Here is a 17,285-nt window from a genome sequence, read left to right on the forward strand (position 1 = left end):
CCCGCTGAGCGCACCCGCCCGGGCACACGCACCCCGCCGCCGGGCGCCACCCCGCGCGCTCCTCCCGCCGCTCCGCCGGGCAGATGCGCCGCCGCGCGCCCCGCGCCCCGGGCCCGCCACAGAGCTCCGCCGCGCGCCGGGGGTTCTTCTCCCCGGCCCCCCTGGGTGCCCTCCGGCTGGGGCTCCCGCCCGCTCCTTGGAATAACCCCTGAGGCTCCGGCCGTCGCTGCAAAGTTTCCCGAGGAGACCCGCCTCCCCGGCCGCTGCGCAGGTAAGGCGAGCTGCGCGGGCCAGGGGTCGGGACGGGGCGCTGGGGCGTGCGGGGCGGGGGCCGCGCTGCACGCAGCGGGCGGATCGTGTTGCGGGAGTCGGTCCGGCGTGGCGGGGAGCGGGCAGCCTTTGGGATTCGAGGTGTAGATAGGGGGGTCGGGAGTCGAGAGCCCAGCGCGGGTGACGCTGGCCCCGCCGCGGGGAGGCGCGGGGTTCGCGGCCCGCGGCTCCGCTCTCCGGAGCGGAGGCTGGAAAGGGCGGGGGCTCGCTTGCAGCCCCGAGCCGCGCCGGGGCTGCGCCCGGGGGATGGCAGCCGGGCCCGCGGGGGGCGCCGGGCTGAGCAGGTCGACCCCAGTTCCTGCCCGGCACCCGGGAAAAGGAGGGTGAGGGGCGAGCGCGGCGAGGGCAGCGGGCCGGCCCCGGCGCCGCGTTCCCGTCCCCACTAGCCGCGTGAGTCACGGTTAGAGCGAGGTTTTATTTTTAAAACGACTTCAAGGGGGGCACAGGCAGCCTCCAACTTCCCTCCCTGCGCGCGCTGTGGACTGGCAGCCTAGTGCCGGCGGGGTGACACTGTGCACCTGGCGGCTGCAAAGGTGGATCGGAGGGACTGACGGGCTGGGGGCACGGGTCCCCCCCCCTCCCCGCCCCAGCTCCCTAGACAAGGAGGCAATAGACCGCGAGCACGCCCCTCCTCGTGGGGATCCGAGGCCCAGGGGCGGAAAGCTGGGGAGCGTTGTTGCCCAGCTGCAGGGAGCCTTGGTTGATCAGAGCTCTCTGAGGAGGACAAAGTTGTGAAGCGGCGACATCAGGGAGCTGCCCCAGGCTTCCTGGGGCCCCGGGAGGGCTTCCAGGCTCTCCCCGGCGGGCGGCGTGTGGTTAAGAGAGAACACAGCTCAGCTGGGGTGTGCCAGGCCCTGGAGGCCCAAGTGAGAGGTCTGATGTGAATAAATAAAGCCAAGGCACGGGAAGAGGGGTGAGAGGTGACAAGGTCCAGCCTCGCCTCGTCTCCGTCCTTTCATCCTTTGGAGGATGGAGATCAGCCCCACCCTTTTCCATCCCTAGGTAGCTTAGGAGTTGGGGGAGGCTGTCTGGGTGGGAAAGGGGGCTGTACGCAGAGCAGGACCCAGGACTTGTGCCGCTCCTGGCGGAGGGATGTGGGCTGGGGCTCCCCTCCCTGCCAGCGCGGGGGAAGGCGGCTGCACACCGGGGCTCCAGGCTCAGGTTTCGGGAGTTGAAAGCCAACTGCGTGTCTTCCTGCCAGCCCCAGGAGGAGAGGCACAAACATCACCTGTCAGCTGGTGCCTGCCGTGGGCGACTGCTCAGGGCTTCCTCCGAAGGTTTAAAATGGAAATGGCCCAGGCTGCCAGTCCCGGTGCTTGGGAGGAGATAGTGCCTGGCTGGGTTGGCTGGGAGGTCTGAGGGGTAGGAGGAGCTGAGGTTGAAGGGGTTACAGGCTGGGTGGTGGGGGCGAGACAGGGGAGGTGGGGAGGACGCTAGGGAAACTAGGCGTGCACAGCCCACCTCGGTTCTCAGAAAGATTACAGGGAAAACCTCCCCAGGAGAGTGAAGCCAGGGAGGCTACTGGGCAGCCCCCACGCAGGCATGATGGCCAGCCCCAGTTCGCCTAGACTTAGTCCGTGAAGCTACTGGGGCCCATGCATCCATGCCCTACAATATATTGGTTCCAAGTCCTTCTACCTCTGTGTGCCTCCGTTTTTCTTTCCTGTTATAGATTGCCTGCTATAACTACTCCCTGGGCCTTAGTTGGGGGACAGGGAGTTCTTTGTAAAACGCATGTGCACTTCCTGTAAGTCTTGAATGGTCCTGCCCTTTGGTTCAGGGGTCTGTAAGGGCAGAGGGTGTCTGCAGAGAGATCAGCAGGTGAAGGGGTGAGGTTCCTCCATCCAGCTACATGTGGGTTCTGGGCAACTGTGTCTCTCCTGTGGAGTCCTGTGGAAGCCCTCTGGAGATCCACTCAGGTTATTTCAAAGGAGGCAGCAGAGGCAGGAGGGCTGCCCCTCCCTCATTTCACCTGCTGCCCCAGACTGTGCAGGCAGGGTTTGGGCCTGTAAACTTAGCTCTGTGTGGACTGAGACCTAGTGGCCTAGCCTATGCTACCTGCTCAACCTGTGCTCCAGGCCTGCAGCCTCCCTTCTGGGGACCTGCCCGAGAAGGAGGGTATAGCCATGACATGCGAGGAGGGAAGGGCACCATGACTCTGAAAATGAGAGAGCTGGGAAAGGCAGCATGCAAAAAAGACCAGGAGAGTGGTGCTAGCGTAAAGTCAGTGAGAGCGGGACTGGAGCCCCAGGTGGACCTGACTCCTCAGGTGTTGAAGAGACGGAAAGGCAGGCCTTGAGCCAGCTGCCTGCCTGCAGAGGCCAGTGCCGTAGCTGATGTAAAAAAGTAGGTGCTTAGCCAACCGTGGTGGTGTATGCCTTTAATCCCAACACTCGGCAGACAGAGGCGGTCGAAGGGAATCACTGAATCTGAGGCCAGCCTGGTCCAAAGAGAGAGTTTTAGGACAGCCAGGGCTACACAGAGAAACCTTGTCTTAAAAAAAATGCTTTGGTGCAGGGGAGCAGTAATGACCAGGCCTCTGGGGACAGCTAGGCATAGCTACCTTCTGTGCAATCAGGTGGCACACAGTGTCAGGGAGCTGGGCAGGGGCTTCATTGTATGCCCCTTAGGACTTGGGGACCTCTCCATCACCCCTTCCCAGCCATCCTCAGCACTTCAGTCAGGACTGCAAAGTGGCCTGATCTTGGAGGTGGGGCTTGACAGGGTTGTGCCAGGAGCTATCCTGCTGGGCTGGCTCATCTGGGATCTGGAAATGACATCAAACATCTTGTCATCCCAGTTGATCTTGTTCCTGGGACACCGGGATGCTGGCTCCGGGTCCGAAGGACCTACTTGGTGCCTGGAAAGGACTCCTTTGCCTAGCCGGCTGGCCTTCAGGAAGACTTCCTTTTGTGGGCTTTGCCTCCCTCCTCTGGGAAGTGGGGCAGTAGTGGAGCCTATTTCGGGGCACCCACCGTGAGGCGCAATGTGCGAGTCTCCAGCAGGGTGCGTGACTCACAGTGTGGCTCTCCTTTGCTGTGGCCTTGTACTTAGCGCTTCCTTAGGCCTTGGGGAAGCAGGCAGGACTGCTCGGTCCCTTACCAGTGGCCCTGATGGCAGGGTCTTTCAACACCAGTACCTCCTAGTCTAAGGAACACTGGGAAGAACAACAGACGTGACACAGTTTCAACTTCAGTCCCATCATGAACTGTGATATGTGAGAGTGTGGGCATGGCTGAGGGTCCTAAGGCCTCCCTGGAGGCTGAGGGGACTTTACCAGTCTTGGCCTCCCAGCAGGGAGAGCACCCGGCTCTGGAAGGGTGGGGGTAGTGTAAGCCTCAGCCCTGGCTGTTGCTCTTGAGGCCTGGCACTCTATGTGACTATATCTGGGCATACCTCCCTAGAACCCAGATTGTCTTGTTAGTTCTGGCTTTGTCTTGAGCCTGGACAGCTGCATTCTGTCATTTGGTTTAGAGTAGGGGTCACCCTGCACTGGCGAGGGCTTGGGAGGGGCAGACTGGATGGCCAGGGCGGACAAAGGAAAGAACAGTACTTCTACCACGCCTCCTAACCCTGGCTGGCTTGGTGTTCCCTGGCAGCAGCTGGACCGCCGAGGGTTCTGGACGGCTGTGCCTGCAGGCCTGTGTTTGCCTGTGAGATGGGTAGATTCTGTTTGTGCACTTGCCCATGGCCCCCAGAGCCCAGCTGCTCCCCAGGCTCCGTCGCCCTGCAGATGATGTCAGGTTTCTGGGGCTTCCGCTTGCTCTGTGGAATATATTTGCTGCATTCACCATAGCCACAGCCCTGGCTCTGGGGCACCCACGGGTTTGTGTGTGCTGTGGCCTCACTCTGCATAGGCTAAGGTAGTGAGCATGGAGAGAGATCCTGAGGGAAGGGAGGTTGAGACTAAGACACCTCCGTTCCTCAGTTCTTATTCCCTTCTTTCCAGCTCATTCCTTCATTCATTCATTCACGCAGGAGAATTGAGACTAGCCAAAGCTCTGGGACAAGGGTCCAGAACAAAAGCAGTTCTGTCCCAGTGCTCAGGAGGCAGAGGCAGGTGGATCTCTGTGAGTTGAAGGCCAACCTGATCTGTATAGCTACTGTGAGAACAGCTAGGAGCTACATAGTGAGACTCTTTTACAAATAATAATAAGTAACCAAAAAAGGCAGTCCCGAAGCTGGGCATGGTAGCGCATGTCTGTAACCCTAGCATTTGGGAGGCTGAGTCAGGAGGATTTCAGAAAATTCCAGGCAGCATGGGCTACATCAGGGTCGGCCAGGACTACACAGGGAGCCCCTGTCTCAAAACAGTACCAACAACAAAACCCCGAACCCCTGGGCAGCTGGCAGCCAAGTGTGGGTCAGACCTCCGTCACGTACACACCCTCCCACCTGGAAGGCTTGGGTGGAGGAGGCTTCTGGGGAGGGTGTATCTGAGGGAAGATAGGAAGGATGAGCTAGAATCATGAGAGAGGGCAGGAAGGAGAAGCTTATGGGCAAAAGGGACAGGGCTACCCTAAGACCCCTTAGCAGGTGGCCTCGGGTTTGAATGGGGACTGGAACTGATAGCTTGTGTTCTTGATCTTCCTCTCTGGGAATACCCAGGCTGGCCCATTTAGGGCTTCAGCCTGACAGGTTCCCGGTACTGAAAGCTGTGTATTCATTTGCACAGTGATGGGCTGTCCAGGACCTGCTGGGCTTATTCGTGACAAGGGCAGTGGCCATGATACAGAGTTAAGGCAGCTAGTGATAAAGGGGGTTCCAGGGAGGGGTGCTGGAACTGAGAAGCAGGGCTGGGGTGCAGGCCAAGGGAGAAGGCAGCAGAGAGGAGGTCTCCTGAGGTACCAGGCCCAAGCTGTGCAGGGCTCAGCTAACCACTAGGGGACACTGCCTCCCAGGCAGAGCACAGAACCCAGGCATCTGTGTTTGGGGCCTGATGCATCAGGCTTTGTGGTGACTGGCATGGGGGGTGGGGGGTGGGGAGGTCTTTGGACTGAAGCTGGGGTCATGAGGCAGTAGCTCTGGCTGCTCCTGTCTCTGTGGCTCCTGTGGCCGTATTTTTTTCCTCACTCCCTTTTCCCTCCTTCTGCCTGAATTAATCGTTGGCACCAGATTACAACAGATTTAGCAAACTGTAAGAGAGGGAGAGAGAGAGAGAGATCGCTCACAAGAGCAAGAGAAGGAGAGAAGAAAAAGGGGAGAAGACTTTGGAGGAAATGGCATTTATCTACAGAAGCAAATTGCTCTTGTCGAACCTGTCCCCACAGCCCCTCCACTCTTCCACCCCTCCCCCACAGGCGACGCCTGGGAAGTGCTGCTCAGGAAAATGTCTTCAAAAACTGCTGCTAGGTGCTGGAGCCAGGATGGGCTTTTCTTCCTGGGGGCAGTGTTCCAAGGGCTGCATGGAGGAGCAGTGGGAAGGAGGGTGGGGTTGCAGTGAACTCAGGGTGCAGAGGGCACCTCAGGGTCTGTGCAGAGGTGAGGGGTGTCAGTGGCACACACCTTTAATCCCAGCACTTCCGGTTGGCAGAGTCAGGCAGATCTCTGAGTTCAAGGCCAACCTGGTCTACAGAGTGAGTTCTAGGACAGCTAAGGCTACACAGGGAAACCCTGCCCTGAAAAATCAAACAAACAAAAAACCAACCAACCAAACAAACAAACAAAAAAAGAGGTGAGATCCTGGGAGTCGTGTTCACTGCTGGCTCTCCTGTGTGTGGCTCTAAGTAGGAGGTCTAATCTGCCTGTGGTGAGCTCAGCCACCAGACTGACCGCCCTAGGGACACATGGTCCCGGGTTACATGTGGTGATCTGTCAAGCTGCAGCATATGGCCAGGCCTGGAAACCCTAGCTGGATTAGGAAATGTGACTTTGGGTCGGTGAGTGTCCGACCCCAGGGTTAGCTCATAGTGGGAGGGATGAAGGGGATGCAGGTTGCAGAGGATCATGGGAGTGTTGCTTAACTCCTGAAGTTGCCTGGTTTAGCTAAAGCGGAGTGTGGGACACAGTGGTCCTTAGTCTCTGCTCTGGGTGGATGGGAGGGTTAATGGGAACCGAGTGAGGTTCCCTCCTTCCCTTGCTCCTTTTCTCAGGCTGGTGGCTGATAGGTGGAGTCTAGTCAAGTCCCAGCCCCAAGGCCAGGCCAGGAACTCACGCCAGCTGTGCCAAGCTTACAGTTCTCGAATGCTCATGCTTTGCCTTCCCATGCAGACTCTGCTTCCCTCATGTGCTTTCACTGAACCAGCCTGAACCAGCTCTGAAGAGTGAACCACCTCACTCTCACCTGCAGGCAGCTGCTGCCCCTGGACCCTCACTGTCCTGCCTCTGTCACTCTGTGGGCTGTTCACCCACAGAGCAGTGAGTCTTGAGACCCCTTACCTCCTCATTGAGCTTGTGCGAGCGGCACAGACCGCAGACCTGCCCCAGGGAGGTTGCACATCACCGTACGTGGTCTCAGCCTCGGTTTCCCCCACTGCAAACTGGACAACAACTCCTTCAAGGGTCCCGGCGTCATCATTAGTTCCGTGGCCCTGAGCCCTCAGACTACCTCTCAGACTTGGGTTAGTGGGTACTGCCACACCTCAGCTTCCAGGACGCTCTGGCCTGACAGGCCTTTGCTTGCTTCCTACTGGGAAGAGAGACTGACACACAGAGCAAAGGCAAGCATTGTCCAAGGCCACATGCATGGGTCTACTGCCATGCAGCCAGGAAGTAGATTAACAGTGCTGGGCACTGGCCCTGTGTTTGAACCCTGACTGTTACCAGCCAGCTGGGTCCCTGGACATCCTACTTCCCATCTCTGTGCCTCAGTCTCCACACCAATAAAATGGGACAAGCAAGCACACATTTGGGGGCGGTACAAAGATGGTATGTTGTAGGCCTATTGGAGAGCAAGGTGGAAACTAGAGGTTCCTGTACTCCAATGACAGGCCAGAGAGCAAGCCAGGTGCAGTGCCAGGACACTGACCTCCCCAGGCTTCCAGGGAGCTGACCTTCTGTCTCTACAACACCCTACCCTTCCCAATAGGTGGGCCCATGGGACATTTACAGAGCTGCTAGGGCCTGGCACTCAGGGTTAGCACATAGTGGGAGGGATGAAGGGGATGAAGAGGCAGGTGTTGGTAACTCCCTAGAGAGAACCTGGCCCTGAGGACATGGTAGGGGACAGAGTCAGTTTATGGGAAACAGAGTGTAGAGCTCAAATGTCACCTTTTGCTAAGGATGGCTCCCTGGGGTCAGGCCAAAAGGAACCCTGCTAGGTCTACTGGGTATCTTTTTCTTTTTTTTAAAAAAAAAAAATAATAATCTATTTAATTTTATGTGCATTAGTGTGAAGGTGTCAGAGCCCTTAGAATTGGCAGTATAGACAGTTGTGAGCGGCCGTGTGGGTGCTGGAATTGAACCCGGATCCTTTGGAAGAGCAGATAGTGCTCTTAACCACTGAGCCATCTCTCCAGCCCCTACTGGGTATCTTCTAAGTGTGGCCTCCTGGCAAGCTACCATCACTGTATACATTGCATAACTTCCAAAGCACCATGCTGAGAGTCTATGGGTATAGACTCTCATCATCACAACTGTCCCATCTTACAGAGGAGAAAACCAAGGCTCAGGCAGAGAAAGTGACCAGACCAAGGTCACACAGCCAGCATATGGCAACTTGCAAGCACATACTCTCAGTTTCCCTTCAATATATGATGGAGCGACAGTATCCTGGGGGTACACTAGGGTACAAAGTGGTAAAGTTAGCTGCCCAAGGTCGCACAGAGGCAGAAGGACGACAGTTTTGTTTATTGAGAAGTACTTGGTCTCTGTCTGGGTCCTTTACAAGGACAGGCAGGGAGACTGAGGCACACGTCGAAGGGTGCCAGCTTTGAGTCTCTCTCCTCCCTCTTGACAGTCCTGTGCCTCCCACAGTGGGGCACACGCCCAGAGCCTCAGGGCAGTCTCCACTGGGAAGCAGCCTTGTGTCTATCCTCTCTAGATTCAGCCTCCTTTCCTGAGGCCTCTCTGTGTGCCCTCAGGGTCGGGGCAGTGGTGGCTTTTAACATGCTTTTGACCTCACAAGGGAGAGGAGTGTGGTGGCAGAGCAGGCAAAGGGTGCCGTTTCTGGAGACGACAGCCTTACTGAGGTGCGCCCTGACGGGAGGGGAGGCACATTCACTCTGCTGAGGACACCACTGGCCTGTGACGTCAGCAGGTAGCTCAGCTGGGCTGTGCCACTACTGGTGCCCTGGGGAGGAGCTGGGCAGCAAGGGTCCTGGGAGGGCGCCGGTGGCCTGCGGTCACAGAGCAATCTCCATTAGGGTGGTGAGCGAGTGGCTGCAGCTCCTGGAATCCTATTAAAAGCTTTTTCATTGTTCCCTGCGATATGCTCCACTCCGCCGGGACCTGGGCATGTTGATAATTTATTTGTGGAAGGGAAAGGGGCGAAGAGCGAGAGAAGAGGGGGAAATGTCATTATTTACTCCGCCAGTTTCGGCGGCCCAGGCTGGGCTGCTGGGCAGCTCTCGTGGGGATGCACCACACTCACCCTGGCTGCTAGTTCTCTTTCTTTGGGACCCAGTTCTAGAGTAGAGGAGCAAGTTCCACGGAGGTGCAGCTGGGTGGGCACGGCGGGGGCTGGAGCTGAATCTCTGGAGCGCTGATGGTACCAGGACACTTGCTGTTGGCAAGCTAATCCACAGCTGTGACATATCGGGCTCCTGGGAGCCTCCTTCTGCCTTTCCTGCTCAGTGGCAGCCCTGTTGGCTTCTGAGGGGACAGACTAGGGTCTCTGAGCACCAAAATTCAGGCACCCCTCATGTTAGTGGTGGGAAGGAATTCAAAGCTAAAGATGCAATACTAGTCGTGTAGGCCATGCTGAGCGTTTGTTGTCTGCTACAGTGGCTCTGTGGGTCATGGGCTGCATCTCACTTAATTGAGGCACAGCATCGAGGTGGAGGTGGGGGTGGGGGTGTTGAGTCATTTCCCTCAGCTCCTGCCTCTGGTCCCCAAAGGCACACCTTCCCTTCCTTCTCGGCACTCCCTGCCATGGTGAGGAAGCCCAGGGCAGGGTCACTTCCTGCAGAGCCTTATAGTTTGCAGGCTGGGGGGAGGAGGCAGGGGGTTGGTCGTGAAGTGTTTGACCAGGTAAGATCCCTGGTTCCCTCCCCTTTACCTCAAAATCAAACCACAACAAAACAAACGGAGCTGGCACAATGGCCATATGGAAACAGACCCTGGCGCCCCTCCCTCCCGTCTTAAGGCTCACACAGGTGGCCTCATAAAGAAGAGTAGATCCAGGCCCAAAGTGGCCCCTGTGCTAGGTGTGACAGTGCCCTGGGGCTGCCAGGCATGTTGGGCTGAGAGGGGCTTGGGGAGGGCTTGGGCCATGACCCTCCTCTGGCCCAGGTGCCCTTCACACACTCCTAGCAGGCTCCAGCTGGCTTTTATCAGGAAGGTCTGGGTGCCCTGTGGACTGCAGCTCACCGCTCACCGCTGCCCTTTCTTCTCCTCTCAGGCAAAGCCAGACGTTCTGACAATGTCTAACTCAATCCAGTTACTTACTGGCTCTGAGACCGTCAGTAGCTCCCTAGTTCCTCTGGAATTGAGTCCAAAAACCTTGAGCCTGGCCTTTCAGGCCTTTCAGGCCTGCCCAGCCTGCCCAGCCTGGCCCTGGCTTGCCCTGCGCGCCCCCCCCCCCCCCCCCCCCCCCTTCCCTCCCCCCCCCCCCCCCTCAAGTATGGCTGTCAGCTACCAATCTTCAACTGTGTGCTCTCCGCCGCACAGGCCACCTCCAGCAGGAAGCCCTACCTGACTGATCTGTGAGAAATTAGATTTCCTGGCCCCTCCCTCCAGCACTTTGGCAGGCCTCACTTTCAGTGGCTAGGTTCATACTCAGCCCTCCTCCTCTTTTACCTTCCTCTGGTTCCTGTGACATCATTAGCTGACATTCATTAGCTCATCCATAAATGGCTCCCTTTAATTTTTAATTATTTTTATAAGATTTGTGTGTGTATGTGTGTGTGCCCGCGCACCATGGAATGTATTGGTGGTCAGAAGACAGCTGAGGTTGGCCGTCATTCCAGATTTACAAGGGTTCTGGGGATTGAACTCAGGCCACCAGACTTACCAAACAAGTGCCTTCACCTATTGAGCTATCTCACTGACCTTGTTTGTAATTTTGAGGCAGGGTCTGACTCTAGCCCTAGCTGACCTGGAACTTGCTCTGTAGCCCAGTCTGGCCTAGAAGTCACAACAGTTCCTGTTCGAGCCTCTCTAGCACAGTACTTGAAATACCTGCTAGCCCATTTTACTGAGGGGAAACCTGAGACTCAAGAGTGAGGGGTTCCCTCACCTGGCCAAGGTCCCCCAACATTCTGACACAGTACTGGGGTCAAGACAGTTCTCTGCCTTGGGACCCGTTCCTATACCGTTTACACCTCCAGCAGCTGTGGGGCGGGTGGGGCAGCAGCTGGGCCGCCATTCTCTGAGCTCTCACTACATGCATTGCCCTGAGTGGACGGTTAAGTGAGGGTCTCTGAAGTGGACAAGTACAAATTGGAGGCTCCATTCTACAGATGGGAAAACGGAGGCCAAGAACAGGAAGGGAAGAAGGAAGGCAGATCCCCCAACCCTGCAGCAATTTCCTGTGCCTCTGTGGAGGCCTGTGGTTATGGATTCACAGTGGGGACCAAGTCCTGTCCTGCCAGCCTGAGGCCAACCCCAGATCTCAGGACGAAGCTGAGGAGGCTGGGGCAACAATGTGCCCAGGAGCAGGGCAGGGCCTGGACCCTGCCCCCACGGCAGCTGTCTCCCTGGCTGATGGACTTCCAGACAGACAGGGCTTGTGAGAGCCGGGGGCCTTCAAGGAGAGCACTGCTCCCGCCAGCGGCTACTCAAAGGCATCTTTGTGGCAAAAGGGCTGGCCACGGGCAGCTGCCAGGACAGAGGCACAGACAGCTCAGCCTTTGTGCCAGCATGTTGCCCCTGCCCTGACCCAAGAGGTCAACAGGACAGGGGTCCTTATCTGTGGGGGGCTGGGGACCTCCTGCCCTGGATCTACCCTAGGTCTGGGATGGCTGTGATCTGTGTTACCCAGGCAGCCCAGGGACACCCTGCCCACAGATCTAGCCATGGAGGCAGAACCTGGACTTGAAAGGGGTGGGGATAAGGACAATATGGAGGAGGAAATGGCAACGCTAGCAGTAATTGTGGCAGTGGCGGTGAGGAAAGGCTTGCAGCAATGCCGGGGCCACTGCTTCCTTTGTGGCTCTGGAAGACCTTTGTTTGTTTGTTTGTTTTGCTGGATTCCCCAGAGCCAGTTGGATGCAGCTCATGTGTCCATTTAGAGATGAGAAAACTGAGGCGCCCTAAGGTTAGGAAGCTCACCCAGATCAGAGGACCCCAAGGCTGGAGCTTGGAACCAGGTCTTTCTTGAAACCCTCCCCCCGCCCTTTTTTTTTTGTTTGTTTGTTTTTTTGAGACAGTTTCTTGTATGTCCTACGCCCTGAACTTCTGATCCTCCCTCCTTTTCAGGAATGGGCCAGGGTATCTGTGCCCCTGTTTGAATGTGGGAGGTTGGCAGACTGTGTTAAGCCCTCATGCTATCTTGTCTGAACTTTATGGGTGCGTCACTAGGCGGGGATGGAGGGAAAAAAGGAGTCTCAGGGAAGCTAGGAGGGCTGAGGGCTAAGCCTCCCAGAGGTCGTACTCCACTTGGAAGGACAAGGGCTGACCAAGGACTCCCAAAGCCTTCAGGGTAGAAGGTGGATCTGTTGATGCCAGAATTGTAGGGGACTCATAAGGACAAACAGACAGCTTAGGGGTCTTGTATATGGCGGGCTGCAAACTAGCTTGCCTTCTTACCCTGAACAGGATCAGTTTCCTCATCTGTAAGACCAGGGCTGAGCCTCTATGAGACCCATAGGTGAAGTGTCCTCTGTAGAGAGGGCTATGGCCTGGCTGAACTGTGGCCTAGCTCTCTCCCTGCAGGCCCCTTGTCTCTTCACCAGGAAGGCTTGCTCCAGGCTGAGCTCCGTCTCCCTCAGGGAAGAGACCAAGCCTCCCTCAGGGTGCTTGGACTATGGATTGTTCTCAGCCTGCCCATCTGGATGCCAGACTATATACATAGTTAATGCTACCGATACGAATGATGAACAGCCTCTTCTAGTGAGGGTGTGGGTGTGAGGGCCCCTCCTCTGGGGCTCTTCCTGCAGGTGAGAAGTGAGGCTCTGGGACCCCTTCCCAACCCTGGCAGCTCCGCTCCCTCCCTTCTTTCCCAGACTCCAGCCTCAGGATGTGGGTGCAAACTGGCAACTGGTTTCCTATCGCAGGAACCTGGGGACCTATCAAGCGATCTGGTTGGGGCCCAGATGTGGGATCTATATCTAGCGCTCCCCCTTGACCCTCTGGATGTGTCCAGGCCACCCATGGGCAGCTATGCATACTCAGCACAGGGTTCTGCTGTATATTGGTGGCCAGGGGTAGGTGGATTATCCTTTGCAGCCTTCAGTGTGGCAGTGGCGACTGCCCAGTGCCTGGGTTCTGGTCCTGGCCCTTCCTCTTCCCCACTAGAACAGTATTTCAGTTCCATTGATCACCTGGAGTGGACAGGCCCCACTTATGTGCCTTGTGGCCTGACCAGGCTGAGGAGGGACACAGTGGTGACTGGTATCCAGGGTGGATGTTTCCTGATTTCATTCTGTGCCCCATGTGGTGCTAGATTCTCCTGGAACAGGTCCCCCCTCGATCCTACCCCCTTGAGGGCTCTGATGGGAAACAGGTTCCTGTGAAGGGGTGCTAGCCAGGGCCAGACCCAAGGCTCACCCTCTGAACCCTGAGCCTCCTACACCCATAGCCTTTCTCTCAAGAGGCTCCCTGGCCTGTTCCTCACTGGCAGCCTGAAGCTGTGGTGACAGCCGCCCAGGGGCCCCGCCCTCCCCAGGGCAGCGGCTGATTGAGTCTCATCATTACAGGGCGGGGCCCCTTGCTGGAACCTCTCCTGGGTGGCAGAGCTGTCGAGCTGTTGAACAGCTGTTTGTGCAGAGACAGAATCTGTCTGGGTCTGACAGGCAGCCTTGCGCCGCTGCTGTGGGCTCAGCATGGAGAAGCTGCAAGCTGACAATGGAGTGCTGGCCCAGGCCACTCATGGCAGGGGCCAAACTGCCCAAGGCTGCCTCATCAGATGGGCCAGGCCCAGGCCCGTGGGTTCACTGTGACTTCTGTGCAGGTCGCCCCACAGGGGAGCTGGCTGGAGCCCCTCTGAATATTGTAAGCCACCCGACTCATCTTGAGTGCTGCTCTTTTCTCTTTGGGGGCCCATGAGAAGGGCAGGGTGACTGTTTCGAGATCACTAGTGGTCCCTGGGCACTGGGTGGCATCTTTTCAACATTGCTACATAGTGGGGAGGCTGTCCAGGTCAGTGAAGAGGGCTGCAACTGAGGCGACTTTTAGAGGAGGAGGAAGGTCTCCGAAGCTCTACAGATCTCTTAGGGGAAGCCCCCACCCCCACCCCACCCCGCATTTCCCTCCCTGAGAAAGAGTAGACTCAGAGCAAAGGATGCTTCTGGTAGTGACTCCCTGACCGAAGGTCATGTCTCTGTCTCTCCTCATGGAGTCCCAGTCTGGCTTCGACCTTGGTAACAGAGGATAGCCCTGAATGCCTGATGCTTCAGCCTCTACCTTCCACATGCTAGGATTACACGCGCCAATCTCAGAGCCTCGGTTTTAAACTGCACATGGTTAGTTCTCTTGAAAGGGGGCAGAGAGCTCAAATGGGTGGTATCTAGAGAAGAAACTGAGCTGAGCCCTTTGCAAAGGCTTGAGGGATTGTGAGAATGATTCCCTGTGACGGTAAGAAAGGTTCAGCTGACTGCAGGCTTAGCCTTTTGAGGCCTGGCAGAATGAGAATAGTACACAAACCTATGCTTCTTAACCATCACTCTTGGCAGGCATGACTAATCAATCCCAGCGCTGTTTCCTGCTGAGCCTGGAAGGCTCTACTTGGAAAGGGAATAGACTGGGTATCCCTGGCAGGTATTCTGTGTGTGGGGAACTGGGAGAGGGGAAGCTTGCCACAGTCTTCTAGCTCCTGAACTGAGCTGAGATTTGAGCTCATTTCTTTTGACTAGAGATAATGGAAGCTGGGGCTCCAGAGGTCCTTCCCTGCTCCCCGTGGGGTCCTGCCACAGCACCAGCAGACTCCTGCTAGAGTTTACCATACACAGCTTGGCCCAGCTGCCTGCCAAACAGGCACAGTGAGGCTAGCCCTGGCCCCCTATGGCAGTTGGCAGTCCCTCCTAGCCTGTTAAGTGTTATTGGCTGCAACCTGCCTGTCCTGGGCTCCAATATGGTGCTTTTGTTCTGGGCTCCTAACTGCAGCTGAGCAGTGCTGCAACGAGTCAAGGTGGGCTTTCAACTCTGCCTACCAAGGGGCGGGAGAGGGGCCCAGCCAGAAGGCTAGCAGGCTGGGACTTACTTGGCATCTCCCAGGCCAGACACCAAGAGCTATGGCTGGGTTGGTGGTCCCAGGAGGACATGGTAGGGACAGGAGTGGGTGAGATGCACCTCTTCAACTCTGGCTTCCTCATTCAGTCTTCTGCTCATCAAGAGGAGATCTGCTGGCTTTGAGGTTACCCTTTTAATTAAGCCAATTAATTAGTGCCTTTAATGAAGCAGATTAACCAGGCCAGGCTCTGCAAACAGGGTGGGAGTGGGGAGTTGTCGCAGCCTGTACTTTCTTGAAGGTCTGGGTTGGGAGGTAGCTGCTAGGCCAGACCTTCCTTAGAGTGTTTGAAGCACAGGATCAGGTTCGCCAGGGATAGCTGTGTCCCCCATGGAGTGGGGCCAGGAACCTAGGGTGAGCTGGGGGGTCAAGGAGGGTCTGAGGCTGCAGGGTTAGTGCAGCCGACACGCTTTGCTGAGGTGGTGGGAGCTGGAGCTGGGAGTCAGAGGGAGACTCTAAAGAGCAGCTTGCTCTGTGGGAACCTCAGCAGGTGCAGCAGCCTAGGAGGTGACGGATGACTGGCATCCGTCCCCACTTTCCCCTCTTGTCCTTACTCTGGGGCTTCTGGGCCCTAGCTGCTTCCAGCCCAGCAAGGACAAAGGCCTGTGACCCTGTGGCCAAGGCAACCAGAGCCCCTTATCTGCCTGTAGAGGCAGAAGGAGTTTTGTTCAAGGTCACCTGGGTTCTGTGGCAGAGCTGAGATACAAGAATGTGTTCCTATCTCTGTTTCCCTTCCACCCACCTCTGCTGGCACAGTCGGCTTCCCTCCAGCAGAGCCAGGCAGCTCTATCTCCACCCAGCGTTTTCTCTGTGCCAGGCGCTCTGCTTGGTGGTCCTGAGAGATGGTTCACTTCTCTCCAGTGAGTTCAGCTTTGGGAAGGGAGGCCTGCGTCCTGGTGTCAAAAAGCAGCTGTGGCCTTCATCTGTGATGGGAAACCCCAGCTCCACACTCCCGACTGCTCCCGCAAAGACAGGGAGCCTACTTCTAGCCAGGGAGGGATGCTGCTGCTCAAGGGAGAACCATGGGCCAGGAAAGAAGGCCACCCTACCTCCTCAGAGATGTCCTCATGTCTCCCAGGGGGACAGAGGACAGATCAAAGCCTCCTCCAGGATGCACTAAGCCAAGGCAGAGACAGTTGGCTCAAGCCATGACAGGAGAGATTTAGGTTAGACTAGGAGAAACTGCCTGACAAGGAGGATTATTAACAAGTTTGCAAAGGCAGGGTATGTCCCTCCCCCAGGACAGCAAGCGCTGGCCTTCGATGAGGCTCTGAGCTCTTTGGAAACACAAGTTCTATAAATCCAAGCTGCGCTTCCAGTAAATATCAACAGGGTGGGGGTGGGGCTCTCCGGAACACGCTGTCAGCAGCCCTCCCCCCTTTTCATTTCCTCTGTGTTTACAGCACCTGGCAGGAGGCAGTTGGTGGGCCCTGTCTACACCAGCGCAAGCCCCAGTTCCTGGGAGTTTCCTCGTTGTGTTAAATGGGTCCAGTATTCCTTAGGGAGAGGGAACTGCACCTCTCAACTCTCAGAGGCCAGACCCCTCCCTCTTGCTGCCACTCTGACCAACTGTCTTTGTCTTGTTCCTTGCTTGTACCCCCCACAGAGCCTGCTCCTCCCTGCCAGGACAGGGTATCCTCTTGTCACCCATCTTCTTCTTCTGTGGCTACCACCTTGGGTGGCATTGTCCATCTAGTTTCTGGGGGCCTTCTAGTATTGCTTATTAAAAGAGGTTAGGCCTCCTTCACCTGAGGACGTTGCTTAGTGGGAGACTGTGTGCTCAGCATGTGCCAGGCTGTGATTCTCAGCACCCCTCTCCCCCCCACCCCTTGCAGACGATCAGCTAAACAGCCTGTCCTCCGGCTTTGGCTACTATGTGCACCCCCTCATCCGGGGAGGCTTCCCTGCTTCCCCAGCCAATGTCAGGACCACACTGACCTGTGTCCCGAGAGCAGCCTTGGCACTTTACTGCCCCTAAGTCTCCTGTTTCTAGCACAGAGCTTGCCTGAGAGCCCAGCCTGACTGAGGCACCCTCGGGGACAATGTCGTCGTCGGCGGGGGGGGGGGGGGGGGGGGGGGGGGGGGTCGTTGAAGAGTAGCTGGCAGCTTTGCCTTTGATTTATCTTGAGAGGGTCTCTTCAGGGTGGGTGGAATAAACGACAGTCACCTTGGGACACCTCTTTAAATACCAGCTGGAAGCAGCTGGGTTCTGGGTGGGTGGAATTGCCCTTCATCAAGCAAGCACACACACCCCCACACCAGACATATATACAGGCGTGTTGCACAGGCCAGGATGGAACAGAGGGGCAGCTTCTGGCTCAGCAGCTTCTGGCCTCATGGGGCTAAGGAGAGCAGGGGTTGGGGCACTAGGCATGTGAAATTCTGGCTGTCCATTGTCTCCTTCACCCCCACGAGGCAGCGAGCTCTGCAGAAGCCTCCCTGGCTTCTATTCCCCAGGGCCCGGGCTCAT

At 57.0% G+C, this 17,285-nt stretch overlaps 2 protein-coding genes across 4 annotated transcripts in view; one reads left to right on the forward strand and one right to left on the reverse strand.

Annotated features, from left to right (window-relative positions):
• Nucleotides 1-17,285, reverse strand: part of Macrod1 (mono-ADP ribosylhydrolase 1) — a 140,211-nt gene that overhangs the window by 30,996 nt on the left and 91,930 nt on the right. The window lies entirely within an intron of this gene.
• Nucleotides 50-17,285, forward strand: part of Flrt1 (fibronectin leucine rich transmembrane protein 1) — a 77,694-nt gene continuing 60,458 nt past the window's right edge. For both annotated transcript variants that reach the window (XM_055610500.1, XM_055610501.1), the window contains exon 1: nt 50-271. The gene's annotated coding sequence lies outside the window, so the exon portion shown is untranslated. The remainder of the gene's footprint in view (nt 272-17,285) is intronic.

Source organism: Psammomys obesus, unplaced genomic scaffold, assembly GCF_907164565.1.
Source record: "Psammomys obesus unplaced genomic scaffold, mPsaObe1.curated_primary_1811, whole genome shotgun sequence".
In the NCBI taxonomy this organism is placed as follows: Eukaryota; Metazoa; Chordata; class Mammalia; order Rodentia; family Muridae; genus Psammomys; species Psammomys obesus.